Here is a 22,758-nt window from a genome sequence, read left to right as displayed (position 1 = left end):
GTATAATTGTTTGTACAGATGAACAAGGCACCTTCAGGTATCTGGAAATTGCACCCAAGGTTGAGCCAGACTTGTGCAAGTCCACAATTCTCTTCCTGATATCTTCGCTGATTTCTTTAGACCAGGCATCCTAAAACTGCGGCCCTCCAGCTGTTGCAAAACTACAACTCCCAGCATGCCCGAACAGCCTACAGGTATCAGCCTACAGCAGGGCATTGTGTGTAGTTTTACAACAGCTGGAGGGACGCAGTTTGAGGATGCCTGCTTTAGACTTCCCCATGATGCTACACAAAGAAGCATTGTGTTTCAGGCGTGCATTTATTTACATCAACAGGTGTGTCTATAATTAACTCAGATGTTGCCAACAAACCTAACAGAAGCTTCCAAACACATGACATCATCATATGGGCAGTCCTTTGCACATTTTTTTAAAATCACATTCCAAGAGCTATAACTTTTGTGTTTTTTCATGTACTTGTATGAGGTCTTATTTTTTGCAGGACAAGTTCTAGTTTTTAATGTACCATTTTGGGTACATGTAATGATTGATTAAAGCCAGCTGCTAAAAAAAAACAACAATGTTTACGTCAGTAAAAAGGCGTATTAGTGGTCACTAAGGGGTTAAAGGCATAGTAATCTTAGAGTATGTAAACTTTTGACAATGCAGAAAGTAATAAAAATGCCTTAAAACATTCTCTCTCTGTCTCATTATTCTGGCAATTGGCAAATAATAATAATTATGGTAATCCTAATTGATCAAAAACAGGAAAGGTTTATTCTGATTTCACGTCAGATATTGAGAAAAACATGCACGTGTGTCTTTTTATATAGTGTGTGTAAACTTCTGGTTTCAACTGTATATACACGTGCAGGCAGGGCTTTAATCCCAGCGCTGATCAGTGCTGGGATTAAAGCTTCTGCTCTTGCAATCTAGCAGGAGCAGGTTGGGTCCCGGCTGACAGACAACAGCGGTGACTCTGAGGAGAAGACAGGAGCGGCTTCCAATGACCTCCTGGGGGACAGATTATGTGCCAAAAAGAAATAAAAATATAAGTAAAAATAAATAAAATAAAAAAATACAAATAAAATTATTATTATTTTTAAATGCAGTCGCTACCATAAACCGTTGCCCCGTTCTCTCAAACCTATACATGTTATATATGAAAACGATCGTCACAAAATAGGGAAGCAATTGCAATAATTAATTTTTGTGTCAGTTTTAATATTTTAGAAATAAAAAGCTATAATTAAAAAAATAATTACTTTTTAATAATAATTAGTGATTTTCCTCCAAATTAAACCTAAAAAAGAAAGAAAAACCTCTAAAAAAAATTCTAATAAAAAGTCCCAAGTGTCAATTACTTTGGTAGTCGAATAAATAAAAATCACAAAAAGTTGCTTGGACATTCAGCCCTTTTTTGGGCCTGGTCATGAAAGGGTCAGGCCCCTTTCACACGAGAGAGTATTCTGTGCGGGTGCAATGCGTGATGCAAACGCATTGCGCCCGCACTGAATCTGGACCCATTCATTTCAATGGGTCTGTGTACATGAGCGTTGGTTTTCACGCATCACTTGTGTGTTGTGTGAAAATCGCAGCATGTTCTATATCCTGTATTTTTCACGCAACGCAGGCCCCATCCACAGGCAAGTGCGGATGCGATGCATTTTTCACAGATGGTTGCTAAGAGATGTTGTTTGTAAACCTTCAGTTTTTTATCATGCGCGTGAAAAACGCATCAAAACGTATTGCACTCGCGCGGAAATAACTGACCGCGATCGCATACAAAACTGAATGAACTTGCTTGCGAAATCGTGCATTTTTCACTGAACGCATTCGCAACGCATCTGGACCTGATACGCTCGCGCTCATCTTCAAGGGGCCTGAAGGAGTTTGTGTCTGCTCAATTTCTATTGTTGGCATGACAATGACATTTAAAAGTAATTCACAGAGGAAAGCAACTCAGCTAGCATTATATTCACTCAAAAAGATATTATATGAATTAACAAGAAGTCTCATTGTACCTAGAGATAAACTAATGAATGAAGATAGCAGTGCATTAAGGAAATGCACCACATAGCAAAGCTTTAAAAGCACAGGGGCTGGGCTGGAAATCTGGATGGGGCTTAATTGAACATTTGAAAGCTTGCCCAGAAGGTTCATTATTTTTCATTGATAAACAACTTAGTGCTGTATACTGCACAATGAGGAGGATCCTGCTGTACCGAAGCCAGGCACATGCAAGACGATGGCAGATCACATGGAAGGAGCCAACATCTCACATCTCAAGCCAAACTGGTTTTACTGCTCCATGAAAGCAACTTGCTCTTTTATTATATAGATTTATTATTTTATGGACACTAAAGGTTCTTTAGACTGTTACTATAAGCTGTGAAAACCTACATCTGCGTCCAGGATATCAACCCGGAAGGTGTGCAGGTGTCACACACTAAACCCACCAACACAAAGGGGGCTTATTTCACCGTGGGGTCTAACGCAAACAACCCAGGTGAAAAACTATCTGGGAGGATCCGTGGTGCTGTGAAACCACCAACAGACACTCCTAACAGTGAGTGTAAGCGCGCATGCACTCACTGCACCAAGATAGTAACGGTGCAGGATTGTGGCAGAGCATTAACCCTTCCTCCAAAATGGTGTATGGAGAGGGGATTGCACTGACACACACCTATATGTTAACAGCTCAACGCGTTTCCATGCATAAATGCTGCACTTCATCAGGAGCTGTATGCACCATGCTATATCAAAGCCCACAGCCTCTGCAGTGATATTAAGCAGAGGCGGTAGATGACATAAGACAGTGAGGTAACCTGCCTAACACCGAAACCCTCTAGTGTGAGGTACAGTGTTTATAACAACGGCCATTACAGCGCCGATGTGATTGCACACTAGCACGCTACACCTCAACCTAGAGGTGTGTAGCTTTAGGCAGGACAGTTGTCTGTTGTTGATAGAACCGTACCTCACACTAGAGGGACTCGGTGTCAGGCAGGGTACCTTACTGTTCCATGTCATCCACCGCCTCTGCTTAACACCATCGCAGAGGCTGTGGGCTTTTGATACAACGGCAGGACGGTGGTCTGTTGTTATAAACACCGTACCTCACACTAGAGGGTTTCGGTGTTAGGCAGGTTACCTCACTGTCTTATGTCATCTACCGCCTCTGCTTAATATCACTGCAGAGGCTGTGGGCTTTGATATAGCATGGTGCATACAGCTCCTGATGAAGTGCAGCATTTATGCATGGAAACGCGTTGAGCTGTTAACATATAGGTGTGTGTCAGTGCAATCCCCTCTCCATACACCATTTTGGAGGAAGGGTTAATGCTCTGCCACAATCCTGCACCGTTACTATCTTGGTGCAGTGAGTGCATGCGCGCTTACACTCACTGTTAGGAGTGTCTGTTGGTGGTTTCACAGCACCACGGATCCTCCCAGATAGTTTTTCACCTGGGTTGTTTGCGTTAGACCCCACGGTGAAATAAGCCCCCTTTGTGTTGGTGGGTTTAGTGTGTGACACCTGCACACCTTCCGGGTTGATATCCTGGACTCAGATGTAGGTTTTCACAGCTTATAATTTCAGTCAGTGCTGACCGTGGCATTGATAGGTGGACACCCTTTATTTTAATGCAGAATACCCAATAAAATTATTGTTATTTTGTTTTAGCGCCTATCTTCATAATATTTGGTTCAATTGTATAAATAGGCGTACACTAAGTATACCACAACAGGTTTTTGTTTTCTTTAGACTGTTACACAAATATATTTAACAGCAAAGAGAACCTGATCCTCATAGTTACATAATAGGAGTTGTCAGATAAAGGGGTTGTCTCTTTAAAGAGTAACTCAACTTTTATACTAACTTTTAATATGTTGCTCCTAACCCCCTAAAAAAACTTTTTCTTATATACTTTATTTATTCATTTTCTATTTTTACCGTACTTTTTCATTCCTAAAGCGCACCATTCACTGGTGCGCTAAAACTCAGTTCAGGTCAGCGGTGTACGGAGTACTCATTTTATGAATGGGGCCGCAGCAGCGCAGGGAGTACGGGCAGGAGCGCTCATTGCTGCTCCTGCCCGTGCTCCCTGGACTATTACTAACTGCTGGAATAGCACATGGGTACCCTGTACTGATGCGGCTGGGTCTCCGCTGGTCCCCATTATTGTGAATAGGGCAGGACGGAGTTTTACAAACCTCTGGCAATGCTGGAGTGCACAGAGTTCCGGCAGGCTGTCGAGCTACCGGACCTCTGAAGCTAGTGTGCAACTAGCCTAAGGGTTAAACAGCTGATTGCCAAAAATCCTATCTGCTGGACCCTTAGCCCCCTTTCACACGAGCGTGACGGATTAGGTCCGGATGCGTTCAGGGTGCGTTCAGTGAAACTCGCACTATTTTGCAAGCAAGTTCAGTCAGTTTTGTCTGCGATTGCGCTCAGTTGCTCAGGTTTTTCCGCGCTGGTGCAATGCGTTTTGATGCGTTTTGAAGGTTTACAAACAACATCTCTTAGCAACCATCAGTGAAAAACGCATCGCACCCGCACTTGCTTGCGGATGCAATGCGTTTTTCACGCAGCCCCATTCTCTTCTATGGAGCCAGGGCTGCGTGAAAAAAACACAGAATATAGAGCATGCTGCGATTTTCACGCAACGCAGAACTGATGCGTGAAAAACAATGCTCATGTACACAGCCCCATTGAAATGAATGGGTCAGGATTCAGTGCGGGTGCTATGCGTTCACGTCACGCATTGCACCTGCGCGGAAAACTCGCTCGTGTGAAAGGGGCCTAAGTAATAAGCTCACAGTTGGGGAAGTCGCCTCCAGAAAGTGAATAGTCCTAGGAGCCCAACTAATTTAAAGGGGACATAACCAGAATTTCACCCATCTCATGCTCCGATGACAAACATAGGGCTGCCAGGCGGAGGCTTCCACCCAGCAGTGAGCCCTGTGACGTCACCGGCACTGATGGGTGGGCTTTAGTGCCGAATTCCGCTCAACAGTGTATTATTGTAAATAAAAAAGCCCTTGCCCTGCGCGATCCAGTGCAGGGCAAGGGAGCGCATCGAGGCATGACATGATCCGATGCTAACATTAGAGGGGCTGCCTGGTTGAAAATATCTGAACCCGGACAACCCCTTTAATCAGTAAATAAAGTTGTTAAAGGGGTTCTCTGGAAATTAAGAAAATGAAAATATGTACTGTAAATATTACTTTATTATAACTATATTCCCAAATACCTTTCATTAGATATAATGGCTTAGGAGCAATTATTAGGAGAAACAAAATGGCCACTGTCCTATTAGTACGCACAAAATCTGTCCTAATTACATAGGACAGGTTACTTCACAAGACTGACCTAAATAACTGCCTCATCCTCCTCTCTGCTCTACTTGTAAGGGTTTATGATCCTGAATACAGTTTAATATGATATTTAGATGAATCTCTGTAGGAATGGAGTTCACGAGGAGACAGGAAGTACAGAGAGGATAGACAGGACAGGCTGTGGTAATGGAGACTGCATACAAGTGCTGCTGCTCATCAGCCCCATCTGCTCAGGAACTCCATTCCAACAGAGATTCTGCTAAAGATCTTATCATCTGTATTGAGGATCATAATCTCTGATAGATAGAGCAGAGAGGAGGATTAGGCAACTCTTGACCTCAGTGTTAAATAACTTGTCCTGCTATGTGATTAGGACAGGTTTAATGTACTAATAGAAAAGTGGCCATTTTGTTTCTCCTAATGATTGCTCCCCAGACAAAATGAGCCATTATAACTAATGTAAGGTATTTGGGAATATATTTATAATGAAGTAATATTTAAATATTTTCATTTTCTTAATTCCCGGAGAACCCCTTTAAGTTGTTCCCTTCTGAAGTCATAACAGAGGGTATTATACATTTTAAAACTATATATACAATATGCGCACACACACACACACATAGGTAAAGCAAACTTAGTCTAAGTTCACATTCCATTCGGAATTAGAATTTTCTGTTCCGTCCATAACAGTAGAATAACAGAATTCAAGCTGTGAAGAATTCGTTACACAACAGATACAAACAGTGCCCAATGCCCAATGAACCCCCCTTAATGGTCCATTGGATTCCATCACGGTGTCCGGATCCTACAATATAATTAGTATGGGGAGTTCCCAACTCTACCCCAACAGATAATGAGAGCAGAATTGGATGCTTTCTCTCTCCATTGAAAATACATGCATGCTCAGCTGAAGCTATTGAAGGTGTACAGGCACCTTCACTAGTAGAACTCTAAGCACGCACAAACCACAGTCTGCAGACCATGGACAATGTCATCATGGATAACTTCAACTATGACCTTCTCTGCACAAACAGGCAATTCTAAAACTAGGAAATCTGGATTCTTGTGAAAATATGTCAATTTAAAAATCTTATCTTCCCTAAAATGGAACATCCCCTTCGAGTACAGTATGTTGTGAAAGGTAAAAAGGAAAACACTAAGAAAACAAGTCTTTATCCACACTTTAAAAGCTTGAATAGCTACTGAGACCCATAAATTAGTTTCAAACTATGCTATAGTTTATGCCATAGAAATGTCACATTTTATGCAAATTTTACATTTCTCTAGTACAACATGTAGTCATAGTTGCGGTTTAGTCTATGTCCGTTTACTAGACCATATGATATCTCTAGAAATTGGGAATGTTGTAAATTTATGTGTATTGGCCTCAAGCCCCTTCAAATGGTTAAACCCATCTCAAACATTGGTGGCATATCACTAGGACAGGTGATGGTTCCCACCTCTTGGATCGGTTCCTATCTACAAAAGGGACCCCTGAAAGTGAAGGAGAGCGCACCGCGCATGTTCTCCGTTATCATCTATGGGTGTTCTGAAAACAGCAGAAGAAGCACGCTTGCCTTTTTTTGGAAGTCCCATAAAAGTAAATGGAGGGCATGTGCAACCACCTCTCGATTTACCACTATGGGACTGCTGGAAATTAGCAGAGCCAACACTTGGCTATTTTCGGAACTCCCATAGTAGTGAATGGTATCCGTGTTTGCACAATGCACTCTTTTTCACTTTGGGGGCATTTTCTGGAGACCCGTACCTATCGCTAATCCTCAACTTGACAAAAATGATGAAGGTATGTTGTAGGGATAGACATGACTCAGGGTATCATCACATAGCATCAACTATTAAAAGAGCTCCACTCAGAGGTCCTGACTGAGAAGCACGTCTTGGCTTCATGCCTGATGTTCAGCACCAACCAGACCAGAAACTTGTATTAGATCTCGGTGATGCATCACTAATCGTCTCACGCTGCAATGTGGTGGAGGAGAAAGTGAGATATCACAGGTAGCATTCACTAATGTGTAAGTCAGCAATTACTGGATTCTCAGATATTCTGGTGGGCCCAGGCTCTGATTCCATGATGGGCTCCAAAGGTCCAGGAGAAAAAAACATTTGGCTGCCTTTCAAGCCAATCACAGGCCTCTAGGGTCTATTTCTTTGATTCAAAACCTATTAGGCTTTATTGATGATATGGGGGGGTGGACCTTGAGAATAATTTCCTTTGGTGGGCCCAAGGAACCGCAGTCCAACACAGATCCCTTAGACAACACTCAGTGTAAGAAGGTAAAGGGACCCCAATAGGTGAGGACAACAGATGTGGGACCTACATGTGTCAGGGCTTTAAAGAGGAACTTCCACCACTCCTGACATTCCTGTTTTAATAGCCTGATGCATTCCCCATGTAATAATTCTGGAGCATCTATTCTTATGGCTCTATGTTGGGCCATTAATTTATTATTTCCACTAGAAATTATGAAGGAATTGCTAGCAGTCTGCAGTAAGGGTACAGAGAGGTGGTAACCAAACCAGTTGGGGGTGGGGGGGGGTGGGGTGGGGGGGGGTGTACCTGCACAGTCTGAAAATTGCAGCACAGATTGGATAGAGTCAGTCTGTGCAAGTACATTCCCCCAGCTGGTTACCTCTGTACCCTTACTGCAGACTGCTAGCAATTCATTCATAACTTCTAGTAGAAATAATAAAGGAATGGCACAACATAGAGCCATAAGAATAGATGCTCCAGAATTCTATTACATGGGGAATGCATGAAGCTATTAATACAGGCATGTCAGGAATAGTGACAGGTCCTCTTTAAGGCATATAATCCATACGTTGGCAGGACTGCAAGCTTTTCAGTCTGTCTGCAGACACTGGTGGTTTTATCATAACTGGTGTCTTTTGATGGATTCATAGGAAAACACCTCTGAACCTAAGGCCTCATGCACACGGCCGTTCCGTGCATTGGGGACTGCAATTTGTGGTCCCCGATGCACGGGCAATTCCACTAGAATGGGTCCGTGATCCATCCGCACCACAAAAAAAATAACATGCTCCATTTTTTTGCGGTGCGGAGGCACAGGCAGAAACACCAGGGAAGCTCTCGCTGTTTGCAGGCTGCAATACGGCCACAGCCGGGCAATGGCCGTGTGCATGAAGCCTAAAACACATAGTATAAGTCTAAGCTCACCAAAGGTATAGTTTGTCTGAAGATGTCACACGACCTTACTTAACCACCTCAGGACCGCCGTACGCAGGATTGCGTCCTGCCGGCGGTCCTGCTCTTCTGGGTGGACGCATATACGCGTCCTCCCGCGAGAGCCGAGATTTCCTGTGAACGCGCGCGCACAGGCGCGCGCGCTCACAGGAACGGAAGGTAAGCGAGTGGATCTCCAGCATGCCAGCGGCGATCGTTCGCTGGCAGGCTGGAGATCCGAATTTTTTAACCCCTAACAGGTATATTAGACGCTGTTTTCATAACAGCGTCTAATATACCTCCTACCTGGTCCTCTGGTGGTCCCTTTTGTTAGGATCGACCACCAGAGGACTCAGGTAGGTCAGTACAGTCGCACCAAACACCACACTACACTACACCCCCCCCGTCACTTATTAACCCCTTATAAACCCCCGATCACCCATGATCACCCCATATAAACTCCCTGATCACCCCCCTGTCATTGATCACCGCCCTGTCATTGATCACCCCCCTGTCAGGCTCCGTTCAGACGTCCGTATGATTTTTACGGATCCACGGATACATGGATCGGATCCGCAAAAAGCATACGGACGTCTGAATGGAGCCTTACAGGGGGGTGATCAATGACAGACGGGTGATCACCCATATACACTCCCTGATCACCCCCTGTCATTGATCACCCCCCTGTCATTGATCACTCCCCTGTCATTGATCACTCCCCTGTAAGGCTCCATTCAGACGTCCGCATGATTTTTACGGATCCATGGATACATGGATCGGATCCGCAAAACACATGCGGACGTCTGAATGGAGCCTTACAGGGGGTGATCAATGACAGGCGGGTGATCACCCATATACACTCCCTGATCACCCCCCTGTCATTGATAACCCCCCTGTAAGGCTCCATTCAGACGTCCGCATGCGTTTTGTGGATCCGATCCATGTATCCATGGATCCGTAAAAAATCATGCGGATGTCTGAATGGAGCCTTACAGGGGGGTGATCAGTGACAGGGGGGTGATCACCCTGATTACCCTGATCACCCCCTGTCATTGATAACCCCCCTGTAAGGCTCCATTCAGACGTCCGCATGCGTTCTGTGGATCCGATCCATGTATCCATGGATCCGTAAAAAATCATGCGGATGTCTGAATGGAGCCTTACAGGGGGGGTGATCAGTGACAGGGGGGTGATCATCCTGATCACCCCCTGTCATTGATAACCCCCCTGTAAGGCTCCATTCAGACGTCCGCATGCGTTCTGTGGATCCGATCCATGTATCCATGGATCCGTAAAAAATCATGCGGATGTCTGAATGGAGCCTTACAGGGGGGGTGATCAGTGACAGGGGGGTGATCACCCTGATTACCCTGATCACCCCCTGTCATTGATAACCCCCCTGTAAGGCTCCATTCAGACGTCCGCATGCGTTCTGTGGATCCGATCCATGTATCCATGGATCCGTAAAAAATCATGCGGATGTCTGAATGGAGCCTTACAGGGGGGGTGATCAGTGACAGGGGGGTGATCACCCTGATTACCCTGATCACCCCCTGTCATTGATAACCCCCCTGTAAGGCTCCATTCAGACGTCCGCATGCGTTCTGTGGATCCGATCCATGTATCCATGGATCCGTAAAAAATCATGCGGATGTCTGAATGGAGCCTTACAGGGGGGGTGATCAATGACAGGGGGGTGATCAGGGAGTCTATATGGGTGATCACCCCCCTGTCATTGATCACCCCCCTGTCATTGATCACCCCCCCTGGTAAGGCTCCATTCAGACATTTTTTTTGGCACAAGTTAGCGGAAATTTTTTGTTTGTTTTTGTTTTTTCTTACTAAGTCTCATATTCTACTAACTTGTGTCAAAAAATAAAATCTCACATGGACGCACCATACCCCTCACGGAATCCAAATGCGTAAACATTTTTAGACATTTATATTCCAGACTTCTTCTCACGCTTTAGGGCCCCTAAAAAGCCAGGGCAGTATAAATACCCCACATGTGACCCCATTTCGGAAAGAAGACACCCCAAGGTATTCCGTGAGGGGCATATTGAGTCCATGAAAGATTGAAATTTTTGTCCTAAGTTAGCGGAAAGTGAGACTTTGTGAGAAAAAAACAACAAAAAAAATCAATATCCGCTAACTTATGCAAAAAAAATAAAATTCTAGGAACTCGCCATGCCCCTCATTGAATACCTTGGGGTGTCTTCTTTCCAAAGTGGGGTCACATGTGGGGTATTTATACTGCCCTGGCTTTTTAGGGGCCCGAAAGTGTGAGAAGAAGTCTGGGATCCAAATGTCTAAAAATGCCCTCCTAAAAGGAATTTGGGCCCCTTTGCCCACCTTGGCTGCAAAAAAGTGTCACACATGTGGTATCGCCGTACTCAGGAGAAGTTGGGGAATGTGTTTTGGGGTGTCATTTTACATATACCCATGCTGGGTGAGAAAAATATCTTGGTCAAATGCCAACTTTGTATAAAAAAAATGGGAAAAGTTGTCTTTTGCCAAGATATTTCTCTCACCCAGCATGGGTATATGTAAAATGACCCCCCAAAACACATTACCCAACTTCTCCTGAGTACGGCGATACCACATGTGTGACACTTTTTTGCAGCCAAGGTGGGCAAAGGGGCACCTTTCGGATTTCGCAGGCCATTTTTTACACATTTTGATTGCAAGGTACTTCTTACACATTTGGGCCCCTAAATTGCCAGGGCAGTATAACTACGCCACAAGTGACCGCATTTTGGAAAGAAGACACCCCAAGGTATTCCGTGAGGGGCACGGCGAGTTCCTAGAATTTTTTATTTTTTGTCACAAGTTAGCGGAAAATGATGATTTTTCTTTTTTTTTCTTTTTTCCTTACAAAGTCTCATATTCCACTAACTTGCGACAAAAAATAAAAAATTCTAGGAACTCGCCATGCCCCTCACGGAATACCTTGGGGTGTCTTCTTTCCAAAATGGGGTCACTTGTGGCGTAGTTATACTGCCCTGGCAATTTAGGGGCCCAAATGTGTGAGAAGAACTTTTCAATCAAAATGTGTAGAAAATGCCCTGCAAAATCCGAAAGGTGCACTTTGGAATATGTGCCCCTTTGCCCACCTTGGCAGCAAAAAAGTGTGACACATCTGGTATCGCCGTACTCAGGAGAAGTTGGGCAATGTGTTTTGGGGTGTCATTTTACATATACCCATGCTGGGTGAGAAAAATATCTTGGTCAAATGCCAACTTTGTATAAAAAAATGGGAAAAGTTGTCTTTTGCCAAGATATTTCTCTCACCCAGCATGGGTATATGTAAAATGACACCCCAAAACACATTCCCCAACTTCTCCTGAGTACGGCGATACCAGATGTGTGACACTTTTATGCTGCCAAGGTGGGCAAAGGGGCACATATTCCAAAGTGCACCTTTCGGATTTCACCGGTCATTTTTTACAGATTTTGATTGCAAAGTACTTCTCACACATATGGGCCCCTAAATTGCCAGGGCAGTATAACTACGCCACAAGTGACCCCATTTTGGAAAGAAGACACCCCAAGGTATTCCGTGAGGGGCATGGCGAGTTCCCAGAATTTTTTATTTTTTGTCGCAAGTTAGTGGAATATGAGACTTTGTAAGGAAAAAATAAAAAAAAAGAAAAATCATCATTTTCCGCTAACTTGTGACAAAAAATAAAAAATTCTAGGAACTCGCCGTGCCCCTCACGGAATACCTTGGGGTGTCTTCTTTCCAAAATGGGGTCACTTGTGGCGTAGTTATACTGCTCTGGCAATTTAGGGGCCCAAATGTGTGAGAAGTACCTTGCAATCAAAATGTGTAAAAAATGGCCTGCAAAATCTGAAAGGTGCACTTTGGAATATGTGCCCCTTTGCCCACCTTGGCAGCAAAAAAGTGTGACACATCTGGTATCGCCATACTCAGGAGAAGTTGGGGAATGTGTTTTGGGGTGTCATTTTACATATACCCATGCTGGATGAGAGAAATATCTTGGCAAAAGACAACTTTTCCCATTTTTTTATACAAAGTTGGCATTTGACCAAGATATTTTTCTCACCCAGCATGGGTATATGTAAAATGACACCCCAAAACACATTCCCCAACTTCTCCTGAGTACGGCGATACCAGATGTGTCACACTTTTTTGCTGCCAAGGTGGGCAAAGGGGCACATATTCCAAAGTGCACCTTTTGGATTTCACCGGTCATTTTTTACACATTTTGATTGCAAAGTTCTTCTCACACATTTGGGCCCCTAAATTGCCAGGGCAGTATAACTACCCCACAAGTGACCCCATTTTGGAAAGAAGACACCCCAAGGTATTCTGTGAGGGGCATGGTGAGTTCCTAGAATTTTTTATTTTTTGTCGCAAGTTAGTGGAATATGAGACTTTGTAAGAAAAAATAAAAAAAATAAAATCATCATCATTTTCCGCTAACTTGTGACAAAAAATAAAAAGTTCTATGAACTCACTATGCCCATCAGCGAATACCTTAGGGTGTCTACTTTCCGAAATGGGGTCATTTGTGGGGGTTTTCTACTGTTTGGGCATTGTAGAACCTCAGGAAACATGACAGGTGCTCAGAAAGTCAGAGCTGTTTCAAAAAGCGGAAATTCACATTTTTGTACCATAGTTTGTAAATGCTATAACTTTTACCCAAACCATTTTTTTTTTGCCCAAACATTTTTTTTTTATCAAAGACATGTAGAACAATAAATTTGGCGAAAAATTTATATATGGATGTCGTTTTTTTTGCAAAATTTTTCAGCTGAAAGTGAAAAATGTCATTTTTTTGCAAAAAAATCGTTACATTTTGATTAATAACAAAAAAAGTAAAAATGCCAGCAGCAATGAAATACCACCCAATGAAAGCTCTATTAGTGAGAAGAAAAGGAGGTAAAATTCATTTGGGTGGTAAGTTGCATGACCGAGCAATAAACGGTGAAAGTAGTGTAGTGCCGAAGTGTAAAAAGTGCTCTGGTCATGAAGGGGGTTTCACCTAGCGGGGCTGAAGTGGTTAAGGTACACTTTACAACTGCTTGGTCTTATCAGGACAACCCCATACAGCAGTCCCTGTGATGAGCAAATCTCAGGGTATCGGCTTTTCAGATCACTATGATCACCAGAAAAATCTGCCAGTTGATGCCCCCGCTCTTGGCATCCATATGCTCTAATAGGGCATAGGGACAGGGGTTGACCAGATGCAATAACACCTTTAAGGAACTTGGGCTTGGAATGTAAAGGTGGTGTCCCACCATACAAATGTTTTTCATTAGTGGGTGCCCCAGCCGTCTAACCCCTACTGATCAGTAAGAGATCACCTAGCCTGTGTCTTGTGGTGGGACAACCCCCTTTAACATTTTAAGCAACACATAAATTCTCCTATCATTCAGATAATGTTTTGGACTTTACTGTACATATGTGTGTATATATATATATATATATATATATATATATATATATATAACATCTCAGAATATGATATCACACAGCTTTCTTACTCTTGTTACCCCCATACTCCTGACATACACAATTACACTGGTATTTCCACCATGCAGAAAATGCATCTCCCGGGCAGGACTGTATTGCTGCTATATGCCAAGCCTGACCAGTCTACATGCACAGAATACAATGCAATACCCCATTTGGCACACCTAGATACCAGGAAAGTGGAGGTGCAGGGGTGTCCCTATACCTTTCCTCCATTCAGCAACCATGACCGTGCAGAAATAGAAGGAACCCATGTGTTTAAAACAGATGTAGCAGAGCTGAGCTGTTTCCCTGTGTGGTCTTGTGGAAAGCCAGCTCCTCTGCTAGAACACCAATATGCCATGTACATCTCACCCTGCTCTTTACAACCTGGCAAATGCAACATGTGACAAAGTCAATCTGACAACCAGAAGCACGGAGGTCAGCTCTCCATCTGCTACATGTGACAAACTTAGCGCTGCCGAATAGGACAGGCTCAGCTCCGCATCATCCGAGAAGCCCAGGTAGCTCGTCCCTTTGCTGCTGCCCGTGCACATGCCAGGTGTGCCCTGTGAGCGGGCTCATACTCTTCCTTAGGCCAGCAGTGAATGGCAGGAAGCAGCAGTCAGGAGTCCTCTTACCTGCAGCCTGAGACTGTGTGAGGCAATGTGCGTCCTCCTCCTCCTCTCCACAAGCCGCCCTCTCCCTCTCCTTCACTCTCTCCAGTATGTGTTTACATTCTCCAGGCTTCCTCCAGTCCCCTGGTCTCACAGCCCTTCCCTCCTTTTCTTCGAGAATATTAATCTTCTCTGGTCCCGCCTCAAGCTTTCTTCTCTTTTCTTCTTTCCTTCCATTCATCCTGTTCAGAGGACTGAAGTAATGGGATGTCTTTAAAGAGACAGCTACACCCTCAGGTTTCCTGATGCAGTGTTGGAAAGCAAAACCAGGAAGGAATTAAAGAGGCTTTCTCATCAGAGACAATGGATATGCCCCCATTGTCTTATAGGTACAGGTCCCACCTCTGGGACCCGCACCTACAAGGAGAACGGAGAAGAGAAAGTTGAGGAGGGTGCACTGCGTAGCCGCCCTCCATTCATTTCTATGGAGCCGCCGAAAATAGCCAAGCTGGCTTGGCTATTTCCGTCGACCCCATAGAATGAATGGGAGTGGTGGCCGCTCATGCGCGGTGCGCTCCCATTTACTTCAATGAGAGAGGTGGGGAGCTGCGCCCGGTGGTGGACGGACCCCATGAAACCCAGGCTCCTCCAGCCACAACTTTCCCTGGCTCTGTTCTCCTTGTAGGTGCGGGTCCCACTCCTGCAAAACGGACAAGAATAGGCAGTTATATCAGTGGCTGTCCGTGCCGTTCCGCAAATTGCGGAACACACACGGACGCCATCCGTGTTTTGCGGATCCGCAATTTGCGGACCGCAAAACACACAACGGTCATGTGCATGTAGCCAAACACTGCAAGTTATGACAAATTTATCGTTTTTTATTTGGGAAGAAGAAATTTTAATTAAAAAAATTATAAAAAGAATAGTCACCCTTGGCCTCACCCAGTGTCTGAACAGCATATTTCTCAATGTATTTGCACCAAACAACTGACTTAAATGCATTGATAAATCTCTACCACACAACTCTAAGTCACAGATTATCTTCTGCTTGTGGCCACTAGAGGGAGCTCAGTGCATATATATTGATACATAATCTCTTTGCACTGAGCTCCCCCTAGTGGCAGCTGTATGAATATTCATCGAGTTCATGTCTGTAAGAGAGGAAGTTCAGGCTGGGTCCCCCTTCCCCTGACCAGGTAGCAGTCACATGGTGTGCCTCCATTAAGGGTACACCACTGGTTCCAGGCACTCTGTATGCTGCCATATGGTGACTCCATGCGACTTGTAAAGACCTCCCCTTTTTTAAGGTTCTTTTCTGTAATCACTATGTAACACAGAGATAAGGTAGATGAGAAAAATAAAATCCTCAGGATCGGTCATCAATATCAGGTCGGCACCCCTACCGATCAGATGCTTCGAGCAACCGCGAGGTCCCAAAGAGCACAGCTCCATAAACGGTACAGTGGCTATGCTGGGGTGATATACCTCAGCTCCTGCACTTTTAGAGTTTCCTATGCCACGGCAGCCCAAAACAGCTGATCCCCAGGGTCATCAATATCTGTAGCCCAGGCAACCCCTTTAAATGTAAAGTTTTTTAAATGAAAGCGGTTTTTAAAAATATACAGTATAAAATCTCTGGCAGCAGCAGTAAGGGGGTCATTTATCAAACTGGTATAAAGTAGAACTGGCTTAGTTGCCCATAGCAACCTATCAGATTCCACCTTTAATTTTCCACCAGTTTGATAAATGACCCCATAAATGTCGTAAAATCACAAAAAAGTCATGTTCACCTCTTTTCTGTCCTGCAGTGTTGACGTCATCTTCCTGGCTGCAGCAGTGACACACTAGGTCACCAGGCAGCCAATCATTGATCTCAGCAGTATACAGGATATCACTGCTGAGGCCAGTGATTGGCTTCAGCAAAGACATGGTGTGCACAGAACATCATAGCTGCATCCAGTAAAACAGTGTTGAGGAGGACTGAAGCATGGAGCTGGGAGAAAAGTGGTAATTATGACTTTTTTTAAAATTTTATGACATTTACCACAGCTGCCCAAGCTTTTATTTATCTAGAAAAAAACCTTTAACATATTCCTTTCATCAATTTTTATTATGGCAGCATGGTCAATGAGATTCTACGAATAGTCTGTCCCCGTTTCTGCCATCCCTTTACCTGTCTTCTCAGCGTCTTCCTTTCCTTTGCTTGCCTTATCTTTCTGACATGAGCAGGAGGTACGTTGCAGAGCACGTCGTCACGGTTAGATCCACTATTATTGAGCGTAAATAATGTATACTGATGTAAAAGGTGCCTTTATTTTTTGTCAAGTACAGAAATGTTTCCTCTAATTAATCTTGTAATGTTATTTTTCCATGCTGACATGCGATATATCCGTAGGTCATGTCAGTCGTGATTATGTCACTGTATTTCATTTCTGTATAAGGAGTGAGCTACACTGGGATTTCATTAATCGTGTAATGATTCTCAGCCTGCCAATTCATCCAAAATGGCTATGGTAACTTACTGTCTGTGCACCACTGACTGTCCCTAAAACACTTGTCCTTTAATAAAAAGCCACAAATCTTGTGTGACATTTACACTAGATTCCATTGAGTGGGACCAAATCTGGAATGGGACTACAGTCTGGTCGTGAAGCCCAATGCAGTTAAATTATTTGCACACATTTCAGAGCTTAGTGCTCTGTAGTCCCTTTTTTCTGTTGTTACTAGAGGTGGGACGACGAATCCATAGAATCCACGAATCCCTTGAATTTTCCTGGATTCGTGGACTCGAATCCCGACATAATTTACGAAATTCGAATCCGACAAATCCCGCCGCGACGTCACGTCCCTGCGCCTCCCGAGATGCCTGCTATTTCCCCAGTGGCATCGCCAAGTGGGGGCAAGAGGGGGTCCCCCCCTACATCATGCTGTGCCCCCCCATGTGCCCCCCCAACTGAAATGTGCCCCCGTTCATTTTGACAGCTCACAGGAGTGTACATTTCTTCTAAACTGTAATTGGTATCCTCTGACCTGGTCCTGCATTAACTTTAACTTTAAATCAGCGCTCACTCGGTAACAACTAACAGGCAGTGCGGGCGGCGATCTGCTCCTCCCACTAGGCGGCGCAGGTGCGTGACGTCACTGAGCACCGCCTGCGTACTGCCTGTAGGCTGTAGCCTAGCCCTGTTACCGAAGCTAGCTGAGGAGTGGTGTAAGGTACTAGTAGAGATGAGCGGACGCTTATTTAAAGTTAAAGTTACTGCAGGAGATGGATTACAGTTTAGAAATGTGACTGTCAAATGTACACTCCTGTGAGCGTCAGGGAGGGGGATCTGTGGATGACACTGTTATGGGGTGGGATCTGTGGATGACACTGTTATAAGGAAAGGGATCTGTGGATGACACTGTTCTGGTGGGGGGGATCTGTGCATGACACTGTTATAGGGAGGGGGATCTGTGGATGACACTGTTATGGGGTGGGAGCTGTGGATGACACTGTTATAAGGAGGAGGATCTGTGGATGACACATATAGCATAAGATGCTATATACGGTATGTGTCATCCACAGATCCCCCTCCATAACAGTGTCATCCACAGATCCCCCCATAGCAGTGTCATCCACAGATCCCCCATAGCAGTGTCATCCACAGATCCCCCTCTATAACAGTGTCATCCACAGATCCCCCATAGCAGTGTCATCCACAGATCCCCCTCCATAACAGTGTCATCCACAGATCCCCCCATAAGTGTCATCTACAGATCCCCCTCCATAACAGTGTCATCCACAGATCCCCCTCCATAACAGTGTCATCCACAGATCCCCCTCCATAACAGTGTCATCCACAGATGCCTCCATAACAGTGTCATCCACAGATCCCCCCATAAGTGTTATGCACAGATCCCTCTCAATAACCGTGTCATCCACAGATCCCCCTCCATAACAGTGTCATCCACAGATCCCCCTCCATAACAGTGTCATCCACAGATGCCTCCATAACAGTGTCATCCACAGAGCCCCCCATTAGTGTCATCCACAGATCCCCCTCCATAACAGTGTCATTCACAGATCCCCATAATTCTTATGTACAGGATTCTTAGGATTCGAGATTCGAAAGATTCAATATATTCGAGAACCTTTTCGGATTCGGATTATAAAAAAATTGGATTCGTGCCACCTCTAGTTGTTACTTTTGCTTAAAAGGGTTATCCCATAGTTAATATAAAGATTGGACATCAAATAATACATGACAATTTCTAACAAAGCTATAACCAGCCCTGTACTGCACATAGGTCCAGAGATCTCCACATTAATTGCTCTGCTAGATTTATGTCAAGCTGGCAGCTCAAAGGGAGTGTCTTTTCTGCTGCAGCTAAGGGGGCGTGTCCATGTGTAACATCCCAGAGTATGCCACTAAAAACTCTGTCTCCCTGTTACAATATGTCAAGTGTATATGTATTGTCATCTGGTGTAATTTAACTGTGCATTTTCATTAGCTTGCTGCTAATTCAAGTGCTGCTGGTCTAAGTGCATTGGAGATATTCAGGAGATACTCAGGAGGTAATCTGGAGGTGGATACAATCTAAACAAGTAAGATTTGTTTGTTTAAAATCTTTCCCCTCTTTACAATGGCAGACCTGGTTCTGTGCAGGAATTGTTATGCTTTTATTTCAGGTTCCACTCTTCAGAGGTTTGGATACTGTCTGATCTGTAGACAGCTCTCCATAATGCAGCAGGAAATTACCTTTTTGAAATATGAGATTTTTAAATTAACTACTAAACAAACTCAGGCTGAGAACATTGCAATGCCACTGCCACAGAGGCCCCCTAGAAATGGAAGATGGGTTACTGTAGGTTCTGGTAGACTGAGAGTTGTGGATAGAAGGCATGTCCCACAGTCTGTGGCTCTCCATAATTCATTTGCAGCACTTTCAGAGTGCAAGAGCAACATGGAGGATGGCTCAAGCACAGTGGGTGAGAAACAATCATCTCCCATGCCTAAAGTATGCAAGACTGCAGCCAAAGACAAAAAGGAGAAGGTGAGGATTGATAGTAAGCAGCTGTTGGTGGGCGATTCCATCATAAGAGGTGTGAAGTTTGAGGAGAATGGTGTTGTGAGATGTCTCCCTGGTGCTACCGCTAGCAGGGATAGACGACGGATCCTAAATATTGTTAGGCAAGCAAAGCAGGAAAGGGAAGTGGATGTTATTCTCCATCTTGGGACAAACGATCTGGCATGCAATGAGGTTTCAAAGGTGAAGGAAGCTTTTCACACACTTGGAAAGGATATACGGGAGGTTGCATCAACTGTTTCATTCTCTGCAGTTTTGCCTGTGCAGAACCTTCAGCATGACAGGAAGATGCGCATTAAGGAATTCAATGTATGGCTTGGTGAATGGTGTCTGAACCAAGGGTTTGGCTTTGTGTCTCATGTTAGCTCTTGTTGGAATGGAAAAGAACTGTACAAGAAAGATGGTTTGCATCTTTCTCTCAAGGGAACGAATGTCCTCGGTGAACAGTTCCAAGTATTTGCTAAGAAGCATTTAAACTAGGAAAGGGGGGCAAAAGAGTGATAATCCAGCAGTCCGACTGCCCCCCGGAACAATGCCAGAAGAGGCCAGTAGCACAAAGGTTAAGAAATGACAAGCTCAGAGTCTTGTCTACAAATGCTCGCAGTCTAGGGAATAAGATCAATGAACTTGAGGCTATAATGGCATCTGAGAATATAGATGTAGTGGCTGTTACTGAGACGTGGTTCAAGGGGAGTAATGACTGGGATACATCAATACCAGGGTTCTCTCTATACAGGAAAGACAGAGTAGGCAAGAAGGGGGGAGGGGTGGCCCTGTATGTGAAAGATAGCATAAAATCTAATTTGATACAAGTTAGCGAGAACAATTTGGAGTCAGTTTGGGTTACCTTGCAGCTTGATAATCATAAGGTAACTCGTGTAGGTGTGATATATAGACCACCTAGCCAAGTCAAAGAATTAGATGATCTACTAGTTGAGGAAATAGCTAAAATGACATTGAAGGGGGAAGTTATCATTATGGGAGACTTCAATCTTCCAGATGTAAACTGGAAAACCAAAATAGCTAGTTCTGCCAGGAGTACAGATATTCTAAATTCCCTACTGGGATTATCTCTACAGCAAGTAGTGGAGGAGCCAACCCGGAAGGAGGCCATTTTAGATTTAGTATTCACAAATGGGAATTTGGTATCTGATATTACTGTAGGGGAAAGCTTGGGATCTAGTGATCACCAGTCAGTGTGGTTTACTATAAGTACAGTGACTGAGTCACACCACACAAAAACAAAAGTTTTAGATTTTAGAAAAACTGACTTTTCTAAAATTAGATTAGTGGTACACGAGTCCCTATCAGACTGGAACAGTTTCATTGGAGTCCAGGAGAAATGGGACTACTTAAAAGTGGCACTATTGAAGGCAACAGAAAATTGCATTAGGCTTGTCAGTAAAAGCAAAAAAAGGAAGAGACCACTGTGGTACTCAGCAGAAGTGGCCAAAATCATTAAAAACAAAAAGATAGCATTTAGGAATTATAAAAAAAAAACAAAATGAGGATGACAGACAAATTTATAAGATTAGGCAGAGAGAGGCCAAACAAGTTATAAGAGCTTCTAAAGCACAGGCAGAAGAGAAATTAGCTCAGTCAGGGAAAAAAGGCGATAAGGCATTCTTCAGATACATAAATGAAAAAAGGAAACTAAAACAAGGAATTACCAAATTAAAAACTAAAGAAGGAAGGTATATGGAAGAAGATAAAGAACTAGCTGACTGCCTCAATGAATACTTCTGTTCAGTTTTTACAAAGGAAAATGAAGGAGAAGGACCTCAGTTAGGAAAGAAGACTAATGAATCTTTTGACGCATGTGTCTTTACAGAGGAAGAGGTTCTAAGTCAACTGTCTAAAATTAATACAAATAAGTCACAGGGGCCTGATGGGATACACCCAAAGCTATTAAAAGAGCTCAGCGGTGAACTAGCAAAACCATTAACAGATTTATTTAACCAATCACTGGCAACAGGAGTCGTCCCAGAAGATTGGAAATTAGCAAATGTTGTGCCCATTCACAAGAAAGGTAGTAAGGAGGAATCGGGCAACTATAGGCCAGTAAGCCTGACATCAATAGTGGGGAAATTAATGGAAACCATACTTAAGGAGAGGATTGTGGACCATCTAAAATCCCATGGATTGAAAGATGAAAAACAGCATGGGTTTACTTCAGGGAGATCATGTCAAACTAATCTTATTGATTTTTTTGATTGGGTGACTAAAATAATAGATGGAGGAGGTGCAGTAGACATCGCTTATCTAGACTTTAGTAAGGCTTTTGATACTGTCCCACATAGAAGGCTTATCAATAAAGTGCAGTCATTGGGCTTGGACTCCCATATTGTTGAATGGATTAGGCAGTGGCTGAGGGACAGACAACAGAGGGTTGTAGTCAATGGAGTATATTCAGACCAAGGTCTTGTTACCAGTGGGGTACCTCAGGGATCTGTTCTGGGACCCATATTGTTTAATATCTTTATCAGCGAAATTGCAGAAGGCCTCAATGGTAAGGTGTGTCTTTTTGCTGATGATACAAAGATTTGTAACAGGGTTGATGTTCCTGGAGGAATACACCAAATGGAAAAGGACTTAGGAAAACTAGAGGAATGGTCAAAAATCTGGCAACTAAAATTTAATGTTGATAAGTGCAAGATAATGCACCTGGGACGTAAAAACCCAAGAGCAGAATATAAAATCAGTGATACAGTCCTAACCTCAGTATCTGAGGAAAGGGATTTAGGGATCATTATTTCAGAAGACTTAAAGGTAGGCAGACAATGTCACAGAGCAGCAGGAAATGCTAGCAGAATGCTTGGGTGTATAGCAAGAGGAATTACCAGTAGAAAGAGGGAGGTGCTCATGCCGCTCTACAGAGCACTAGTGAGACCTCATTTGGAGTATTGTGCTCAGTACTGGAGACCATATCTCCAGAAGGATATTGATACTTTGGAGAGAGTTCAGAGAAGAGCTACTAAACTGGTACATGGATTGCAGGATAAAACTTACCAGGAAAGATTAAAGGAACTTAACATGTATAGCTTGGAAGAAA

At 43.8% G+C, this 22,758-nt stretch overlaps 1 protein-coding gene across 2 annotated transcripts in view; it reads right to left on the bottom strand.

Annotated features, from left to right (window-relative positions):
- Window positions 1–14,843, bottom strand: part of TMEM150C (transmembrane protein 150C) — a 252,534-nt gene extending 237,691 nt beyond the window's left edge. For both annotated transcript variants that reach the window (XM_044304729.1, XM_044304737.1), the window contains exon 1: window positions 14,661–14,843. The gene's annotated coding sequence lies outside the window, so the exon portion shown is untranslated. The remainder of the gene's footprint in view (window positions 1–14,660) is intronic.
- Between the last annotated feature and the right edge of the window lie 7,915 nt (window positions 14,844–22,758).

This window comes from Bufo gargarizans, chromosome 1 (genome assembly GCF_014858855.1).
Source record: "Bufo gargarizans isolate SCDJY-AF-19 chromosome 1, ASM1485885v1, whole genome shotgun sequence".
In the NCBI taxonomy this organism is placed as follows: Eukaryota; Metazoa; Chordata; class Amphibia; order Anura; family Bufonidae; genus Bufo; species Bufo gargarizans.
This window is presented reverse-complemented; position numbering and strand designations above follow the sequence as displayed.